Raw genomic sequence first — 10204 nt, forward strand, 5'->3', positions numbered from 1 at the left:
GGGGACAGATTTGGTTCAGGATGCATTAGAGAAGGTGAAGGTGATTTAGGAGAGACTTCGTACAGTCGCGTCAGAAGAGTTATGCTGACCGGAAGGTTCGAGATGTGTCCTACATGGTTGGTGAGAAGGTCTTGCTGAAGGTTTCGCCCATGAAGGGTGTTATGAGATTTGGAAAGAAAGGGAAGTTGAGTCCGCGGTTCATTGGGCCTTTTGAGGTACTTAGGAGGATTGGGGAGGTGGCTTATATGCTTTCTTTGCCACCCAGCTTGTCGAGTGTGCACTCAGTATTTCATGTTTCTATGCTCCGGAAGTATGTTGGGGACCTGTCTCATGTTTTGGACTTCAGCACGGTTCAGTTAGATGGTGAATTGACCTTTGATGTGGAGCCAGTGGCTATTTTGGGTCGTCAGGTTCGAAAGTTGAGGTCGAAGCATATAGCTTCAGTGAAGGTGCAGTGGAGAGGTCGCCCCGTGGAGGAGGCTACTTGGGAGACCGAGCGGGAGATGCGGAGCGGATATCCTCACCTATTTGAGGCTTCAGGTATATTTCTTGACTCGTTCGAGGACGAACATTTGTTTAATTTGGGGAGGATGTGACGACCCGACCAGTCGTCTCATGAGTTACCGCTCCATTTCCCCCATTTCTGCTTCTTTATGCTTCGTTATCCGTGTTTTTATGTGGTCGAGTTGATTGGTTTGAGTCCGGAGTGAATTTGGTAGGAAATAAGACACTTAGTCTCTTTTAAGAAGGCTTAAGTTGGAAAAAGTCAACCAGATGCTGACTTATGTGTTAGAGGGCTCGGATGTGAGTTCCGATGGTTCGGTTAGCTTCGGTGGTGATTTGTGACTTAGGAGTGTGATCGGAAGTGGTTTTGGAGGCTCGGTGTAGAATTAGGCTTGAATTGGCGAAGTTAGTATTTTGGCGAATTCCGGTTGATAGGTGAGATTTTGATTCGAGGGTCGGAATGGGATTCCGAGAGTTGCTGTAGCTTCGTTGTGTGATTTGGGATGTGTGTGCAAAATTTTAGGTCATTTGGATGTGGTTTGGCTGGGTTTTTGATCAAAAGCGTGTTTCGGAAGTTTTTAGGAAACTTAGGCTTGAATTCAACGTGAATTGATAGATTTAGTGTTGTTTGAGGTGTTTTGATGATTGGAACAAGTTTGAATGAGGTTTTAGGACATGTTGGTGCTTTTGGTTGAGGTCCCCGGGGCCTCGGAGTGGTTTCGGATGGCTAACGGGAAGAGTTTTGGACTTGTGTAATTGCAGAACTTCTGCTGCTTCTGGTGTTTTCGCACCTGCGGTTTGGGGACCGCAGGTGCAGCATCGCATGTGCGAAGGATTATCCGCAGATGCGGATTTGAGGAGTGAGGTCAGGAACCGCAGATGCGGAATAGGGACCGCACCTGCGGAGCCGCATTTGCGGCTATTGGACCGCAGATGCGGTTAGGAGGGATTTAAGTGAATTTCGCAGATGCGGAGAAATGACCGCAGAAGCGGTACCCAGAAGCGGGTAATAGACCGCAGATGCGGTTACGTCTGGGCAGAAGGTATAAATGGTTCTTCTTCGCGTTTTTTGAAGGGTTTATTTATTTTAACTTCGGATTTAGAGCTTTTTGGGCGATTTTAAAGAGATTTCAAGGGAACTTCGATAAGGTAAGGGTTTTGGACCTAAAAACACAATTCTATGGTGATATTTCATGAATTAGGACTGAAAATTAAGGAATTTATGGACTAAAAATGGAGGTTTAGGGCTTGAGTTTAAGAGAGTTTAAATTGGGGATTTGAGGGGTCAATTGAACTCCGATTCTTGTGTTTTTGATATGTATGGACTCGTGGGGAGATAAGGAATCTAATGATGGGAAAATTTTTTAGTTTCGAGAAGTGGGCCCGGGGCTCGGGTTTTGCTAATTTTGGGATTTTTGATATTTTTCGATCGTTTTCGCTTGAGTTTTGTTCCCTTAGCCTATTGTGACGTATTCGTTCCGGTTTTGGTCAGATTCGACGCTCGAGGAGGCTGATTTGAGAGGCAAGGGCATTGCGAGCTAGAGCTTTAGCCGGTTCGAGGTGAGTAATGAATGTAAATGATGTGCTGAGGGTTTGAAACCCCGGATTCGCACATCGTAGTGCTATATTGAGGTGAGACACGCGCTTGATGATGAGCGTGGGGTCGTTTACTATTGGAGATTGTGACTTGGTCCGTCCCGAGTGATGCTTTTACCGCATATTTGATTGAAGTTTAATTGATATCATCATTATTTGGACTGATTTCCATATTTGGGCTTCGTGCCAACTATTTGAACCCTTCGGGGAGTTTTTATCGCTATTTCCTCACTGTTTTGATTTACTACTTGAACTCAGTCGTATCATTTTCTACTGTTTTACAACTCAGCCACTTTTACTCGGTTTTTGAAACTAAAATGATATGTTAAATGATGTTTTGGGCTGAGAACTACAGTTTTACTAATGCCCGAGGGGCTTATATGATTTCTGGACTGAGTATGGCCAAGGGCCAGATCTGAGGATACCATGGGATCGGGCTGCGCGCCGCAACAGTGTTATACTGATATTGATATGAGGCCGAGGGCCTAGATTGGTGCCACGAGTTGGCTTGTCATTGCGCTTGGGCCGTAAGGGGCCCCTCCCGGAGTCTGTACACCCCCAGTGAGCGCCGTCGACGATAAATATATGGATCGGGCTGCACGCCGCAGCGGGTGCTATAGAGTACCGTCCTATGTGATGATTTTTCTTTTACTTTCTATCACTTGACTGCTTATGTATTGCAGAATTATCATATTTCGTTTTCCATTGGTTTACTGCTTTCATATTACTTGTTTTATACTGCCGTATATAGATTTCTCTGTGTTTCTCCAGGATTTCTTATTCTCAGTCATTATTTATGCTTATTACTCACTGGGTCGGAGTACTCACATTACTCCCTGCACCTTGCGTGCAGATCCAGGTGCATCTGAGGCTGTTGAGGATTTTCAGTCGGGCAGCACATACCCGGGAGTATCGAGGTAGCTGCATGGCGTCCGCAACCCTGATCTCTCCCTTCTATCCTTTTGTTTTATCCACATTTCCTAGACTGATTATATAATAGGCTGTTAAACTTGTATTAGAGGCTCAGACTTGTGACACCGGATCTGTTCGGGCTATGTAGTGGTATTATCATTTGAATTTCCACATATTTAACTCTTGTTCCAGGCCTTTATTATGGTAATTAGGCATTTTAACTGTGTTAGCTAATAATAAACTGTATAAGGAGACAGGTTGAGGTTGAAAGTTGGTCAGGCTTGTCTAGCATTGTGTTGGGCGCCATCACGACCTGGGGTTGGGGTTGTGACATATGGATTAAATAAATAATGCTTATTCCATTGGGCTAGCCCATTTAATCAGGCTAAAGTGATGAACCCACTTTATTAAGCTCAAGATGTCATCTTCCTAGAGGCTCAGCTTGGTGACACGTGTAAAATGACGTGGCATGCCAAGTCAAACAGGAGCCAATATGATCATGCCATGTGTCAAAATGACAAGGCATGCCAAGCCAAATTAAAATGCCAATGAAAACGCGCCACATGTGCAAGTGACTTGTTCTGGCCAATCAAATGCGGCCTTTTCACCCTTCAATTTGATTGGTCGGAAATAGTTTGTTCTTATCATAACTCTTCACTCGCACAATTATAAATAGGGGTCTTCATAACCCAGAAAACACATCAGAAGTTATAACAAGACGCAAGAAAGAGCTCGTGGATCAAACGCTACAAATTCCTCCACAAGTTTCAAGCTTCAAGCAATCAAGTTCAATCTCAAGAACGAAGAACAAATCAAGTTCAAGCTCAAGAACGAAGAACAAATCAAGGTCAAGTTCAAGCAATAAGTTAAAGCTCAAGAACAAGATCATCGTTCGTGGCAACAACTACATATTCAAGATCAAGCTCAAAGTCCCTTGAATCTATTTACTATTGGAAAGAAAAATCAGAGGATTCATAGAGATTGTAACACTCATATATCTGAAATCAAATACTATGATTGTTGCGATATTTTTCGGTCTTGATTTTATTTTCTCGACCCAATTTATTGTCTACAAATTCTGGCACGCCTAGTGGGACTATCTCTACCGCTCATCTCAACTTTTCAATCACCAAAGTTCAAGAACATTGAAATGGCTTCGAAGAAAATTAACTCCAGGTCAACATCCACCAAGGATGCTAACTCGAAGTTCTATGCTGATGTGGAAAGCATCCTCGATGTTACCTTTGGAAGCTTCGGACCAGTTACGAGGAGCAAAGCAAGCACTTTAGGACAACAAGCACCCCAAGTGTCGTCCGCATCAACCCCTATTTTCGGATCTTCATCCTCAAAAGGAGAAAGATCTTGCACAAACGCACTTGAAGGAGGAAGCGATGTCTCTGAAAAGATCAAGAAAACTCTTGCTCTGCTTGACCTCTCCAGATCCAAGCACTCTTCTGTGAAGGAAGATGATGATGCTTCAAGTGATGGATCCTCCCCACTTACAACACATAGTGTTAGCCAATAAAGGATCAATCTGTGTGAAAATCCATGCTACTCTCCATCATCCACGACAATCATGCAAGCCATGGTGACAAACACTTCACCTGTGGAGGAGCAGTTGGCAAACTTGATGGAAGCAATCGCTGGCTTGACCAAATTCATGCAAAATAAAGAGGCTAGAATTGACAAGCTAACAGACAGGGTGGGAATCTTGATGGAAGAAGAATCCACTCATGCACCCGGCAAACTCCCGAAGTTCAAGAGATTGATCCTGCCCCACGACATGTTGCATCCACTAAGGAAATTTTAGTCTCTTCGGAAGGGATGATTCCAATCGATCAACTGAAGAAGTTCATTGAAGGGACTATAAAAAACAAATATGAAGTCGCTTCCAAGTCCTCCTTTACCTACGCAAAGCTGTACACTTCAAGGATCGATATGTTGAAGATTCCTGCTGGCTATCAACCTCCAAAATTTTAACAATTTGATGGCAAAGGCAATTCAAAGCAACATGTGGCGCACTTCGTTGAGACATGCAAGAATGCTGGGACTTATTGAGATTACCTCGTCAAGCAGTTTGTCCGCTCATTAAAATGAAATGCTTTTGATTGGTACACGGACCTCGAGGTTGGATCTGTTGATAGCTGGGATCAACTAGAGCAAGATTCCTCAATCGCTTTTATAGCAGGAGACGTACTGTGAGTATGATAGAACTTACAAATACTCGTCAACGAAAGGGTGAACCAGTTATCGACTTTATCAATCGTTGGAGGAATGCAAGCCTCGACTGCAAAGACAGGCTTAGTGAAGCTTCGAGCATAGAGATGTGCATCCAAGGCATGCATTGGGGACTACGCTACATCTTACAAGGTATCAAGCCTGGCACATTTGAAGAACTTGCGACTCGTGCCCATGACATGGAGTTGAGCATGACCTCCACTGGAAATGAAAGGTTGCCTATCTATGAGCCTCGCAAAGGGAACGTCAAGCAAGAAGTCAAGAAATGGGGCAAGTTCGTACCCAAATCTGAGAACAAAGAAGCTATGAATGTCAACACATCACCTGTGAAGTTCACAACGAAGGTGAGCAAGAAGTAGAGTATGAAATCCACTTCTTTTCAAGATAAGCAAAGTGGAAAGTTGACTCTAAACGAAATGCAAGAGAAGGAGTACCCATTTCTGGATTCTGATGTGCCAACTATTTTTGAAGAACTCCTCGAGTTAAATCTCATTGAGCTTCCGGAGATGAAGTGACCAAATGAAGCTGGGAAAACGAATGACCTAAATTACTGCAAATATCACCGACTTGTAAGCCACCCTCCGGAGAAGTGCTTTGTCTTCAAGGACAAAGTTATGGACTTGGCCCGTGAAAAGAAGATCGTGCTTGAAGATGAGAAGGCAAGTGCGAACCAAGTCTCTATCACCTTTGGCTCATTCAGTCTAGATGAGCTATGCAGTTTAAAAGAAACCAAAAGTGAAGAAGTAATGGAGAATAACAAAGTCGAAGTAGACCATGATGATGATGATGAAGGTTGGACATTGATGACTTGCCGTAGGCGCCACACAAGGAGCCCATGAGAAGAATCAATAGAACAACAACAAGGAAAATGATGGTGAAAATACCAAGGAGATGGAATCCAGTTATGTATTTGAAGAAAGCAAAAGTGGAGGTGCACCATCCTCAAAATCCATGACATCCAGTGACCTTGGAGGAGTTCTTACCAAGTTGGTTCCGTACGAAGATTCCCCATTAGGGCATTGATGCCTCTTGTTGCCATGCTGACAAAGGGGAAGAAAAGAGTGATGACCTACCATTGGCACCATCTTCGGAAAAGCTCATCGAGTCCACTCCTCAAGAAGTTAATGCTTGTGAGGAAAAAGTCACGTTCACAAATGATGATCTTCTGCTAGGTGATACTCTTCATAACCGCCCATTGTACCTGTTTGGCTATATGCTTGACGAAAGGGTAAATCGAATTTTGGTTGATGGAGGATCCTCAGTGAACATTTTGCCAATTCGCACTGTGAAAGAACTTGGTATTCCCATGAACTAACTCTCAGAAAGTCATGTGATGATCCAAGGATTCAACCAAGGGGGGCAAAGAGCCATAGGCGCGATCAAGATGGAAATCACCATTGAAGATATGCAATCAAGTGCATGGCTACATATGATAGATGCAAAGACTTCAAACAACGTCTTGCTTGGAAGTCCTTGGATACATAAGAATAAAGTAGTTCCATCTACCTACCATCAATGTCTAAAATACTACGAGGGTGGAGTCGAGAAGAAGATAGTTGCTGATGATGAGCCATTCACCGAGGCTGAGTCACACTTCGCCGATGCAAAGTTCTACTTGAAGAACCGCATTGTGAACGAGCTAAAAGCTGATGATGGCATGAAAAGCAAGTCTGAGGAGCCCACAACTAAAAGAGCAGAGGTGACTACTGGTGAAGCCAATGCTATTACTGAGAAGGTACACGCTAACGCGAATAAATCTCAAAGAGGGGATATTGCGTCTTATGGAGAGAAAGTAAGTCCCGCGCTCTAAAAGGAAGAAAGACGAGGGCGAATCATCTAATCTCCAAACTAACACACTAAAGGAGTTAACTCTTCTGGTAAAACGAATTGAGTCAGTAAAGTTGTCCTCGAAGCCGCTTGCAGGGTTTGTAGCCCAAAATTGTTTGCAGAATGTGGCACTCTATACAAAGAGAACAGATGAAGGTTTTGACCCTAACGCTTACAAGCTATTTGCAAAAGCTGGATACAATCCCAATGAGCCGTCAAAGTTAGGGAAGCTCCCATCAGAACATGCAACGAGGCATCCACGTGAAGGTTTGGGATACAAGCAACCGTCACCTGTGCGCATCTCAATAAGAAGGGCGAGTAGCAATTATATCACTGTAGAAGATGAGTCTGCCGCTTCTAACAAGCCTTCTGTCTTTGATCGACTTGGAAAATCACATGTGAGGACCTCCGTGTTTGAAAGATTGGGTCCATTAAAGAAGGGGAACAAGTTCCAAAGAAATTTTCAAAGCATAAGACCACCCGTTTTGCCCGAAATCCAAAAGATCTCTAAGGATTTCCAAAGTTTGGTTCCTTCAAGAATGAGGCAACAAACAAAACTTGTGGTTTCATGTAAAGAAGTACTGAAGGTAAAGCCATATACTGTGGTCTACACTAAGGAACGTGACGAAGATGAAGAAAGTGTGGGTTCTTCGTATCATGTTATGTACAAGGGGAGAATGGCGTTCCATCTTCAATGGAGGAAAATGCAAAATTGGAGGATGTTTCACCGTGTTATCACATATCTTTCAACGATGGGGACCATCAAGAAGATGAAGATGCGAAAAATGCTCCACCTGAACTTGAAAAAGGAGTGAAGACATGTGATGATCCAAAGGGTCATCTTGTATTTTAGAATCCGAATCCGGGTTCCGAGGCCTTGAAAACCTCATTTTCTTTCTCTTCGATTTGCGTGCACAGTCTGGGCACGTTTTCGGAAAGCTTTTATGTGAAATTTAAGAAAAATATTGAATTTAGCCTTTAAAATTGGTTAAAATTGACTTCGGTCAACATTTTTGGTAAACGAATCCGGACCCATGATTTGACGGTCCCGTAAGGTCCATAGTAAAAGATGGGACTTGGGCGTATGCCCGGAATCGAATTCTGAGGTCCCTAGCCCGAGAAAAGAATTTTTAAAGAAAATTGTTTGCTAGAAAATATAAGGACTTTTGGAAATGAAATGGTGTGTGATCTTGATGGTATCGGGCCTGTATTTTGGTTTTGGAGCCCGGTACAAGTTTGTTATAATGTTTAAGTACTATCTGTGAAATTTAGTGGAAATCGGAGTTCATTTGTTGTGATTCGGACGTCTGTTTGAGAAAATAGTGAATTTGAAGTGTTCTTGAGAAAATCATGAGTTTTGAGGTTAAATTCGTAGTTTTAGGTGTTATTTTTGTGATTTGATCGCACGAGCAAGTCCGTATAATGTTTTTAGACTTGCGTGCATGTTTGGTTTGGAGCCCCGAGGGCTCAGGTGAGTTTCGGGTAGGCCACGGAGTGTTTTGAGACTTAGAAAAATACTTGGACCTGAAAAGTTGCAGAATCGCAGGTCTCTGAACCAGGATCCGCGGCAGAGCTGGAAATTTCACTGACAGCGGTGGGCAGGGACAAGGTTCCGCTGCAGCGCCCATTTTTCCGCTGACAGCGGTGGGCAGGGACCAGGTTACGCTACAACGCCCATTTTTTCGCTGATAGCGGTGGAAGGGACTTGAGACGTACATATATATATATACAGGACTTTTCATTATTTTACTACTTTTCAAAAATAATAAAACCCTAAACATCCCCAGGCGATTTTCCAAAGACCCAAACTTCTCCAAATCATAGGTAAGTGATTTCTAACTCATCTTCTTCAATCTAATTCATCTTTTTACATGATTTCACTTCAAAATCTAGGGTTTTTTTTATGAGAAATTGGGTGTTCTTGGGTAGAAATTAGTATTTTTGAATTTTGGGGATTTGGACCTCAATTTGAGGTTGGATTTCAAAACCAATTGCATATTTGAGTTCGTGGGTGAATGGGTAATGGGTTTTGGTTTGAACTTCGAGTTTTCACCAAGCAGGCCCGGGGTCGGTTTTTGACTTTCTGGGGAAAACATTGGGAGTTTTCACCGTGCATTAGAATTGGTTTATTTAGAATTTATTGATGTTATTAAGTAAATTATGACTAGATACAAGCGGATTGGAAGAGGAACCGAGAGGTAAAGCGGTAATTGAGGCTTGATTTTGTCTGTGGAATTGAGGTAAATGTTTGGTCTAACCTTAGCTTGAGGGAATAGGTGATGTTGTCTTATTTGCTACGTGTTAGTATTGAGTTCGACGTATAGGCATGCTGACGAGTATCTATACGTTGATGTTGAGCGTGCAAGTGAGTCTTATATTGTGACCGTTATGCCTCTTATCATGTACCGTTCACGCTTAAAATGATGTTTCTCTATGTTGAGCAAGTTTTATGATATTGTTGAATAATTGATCATTGTTGAGTATTGACTCAATTTGAGACTTATTTCATGGAATAAACTTTTGAAACGAGATCGGTTATAGCTGATCGGGATGTTATTGTTTCTATTGTTGATTCCCTTGCCGGGATGTTATTGTTTCTATTATTGATTCCCTTGCCGGGATATTATTATTTCTATTGTTGATTCCCTTTTCGGGATGTATTGTTTCTATTGTTTGGGTGAGGAAGAGTGTAAAAGCACAAAGGGTGATGCCGTGCACGTGCTACTGTTTCATTATTCCTGTTGATACAAATATGGTGTTCATTATGCTTCTCTGTTGAATTACTGTTAGAATTAGATATTCCCCGCAGCATGTATCTGTGAGCACGTGATTTTTGCCCTATATGAATTACTCCCAGAAATTCAAAACAAAATAACTTCTTTCAATGTTTGCAATTTGTTGGAATCTTGTGGCATTTTTGGTTAATTGTTTGCATTTGTTTGTGCACGTTTATTTTATTTTAATTAATGAAAATATAAAAAAATGCATTGCATTTGCATATAGGACTTAATTTTTACATTTCTAGATTAATTAATTTGTCTGTCAAAATAGAAAATCACAAAAAATGACTCATTTTTGCACTTTTACTTAGCTTTGAATTTTGTAGTATTTTAATTAATTAATTGTT

Source organism: Nicotiana attenuata, unplaced genomic scaffold (genome assembly GCF_001879085.1).
Source record: "Nicotiana attenuata strain UT unplaced genomic scaffold, NIATTr2, whole genome shotgun sequence".
Taxonomy (NCBI): Eukaryota; Viridiplantae; Streptophyta; class Magnoliopsida; order Solanales; family Solanaceae; genus Nicotiana; species Nicotiana attenuata.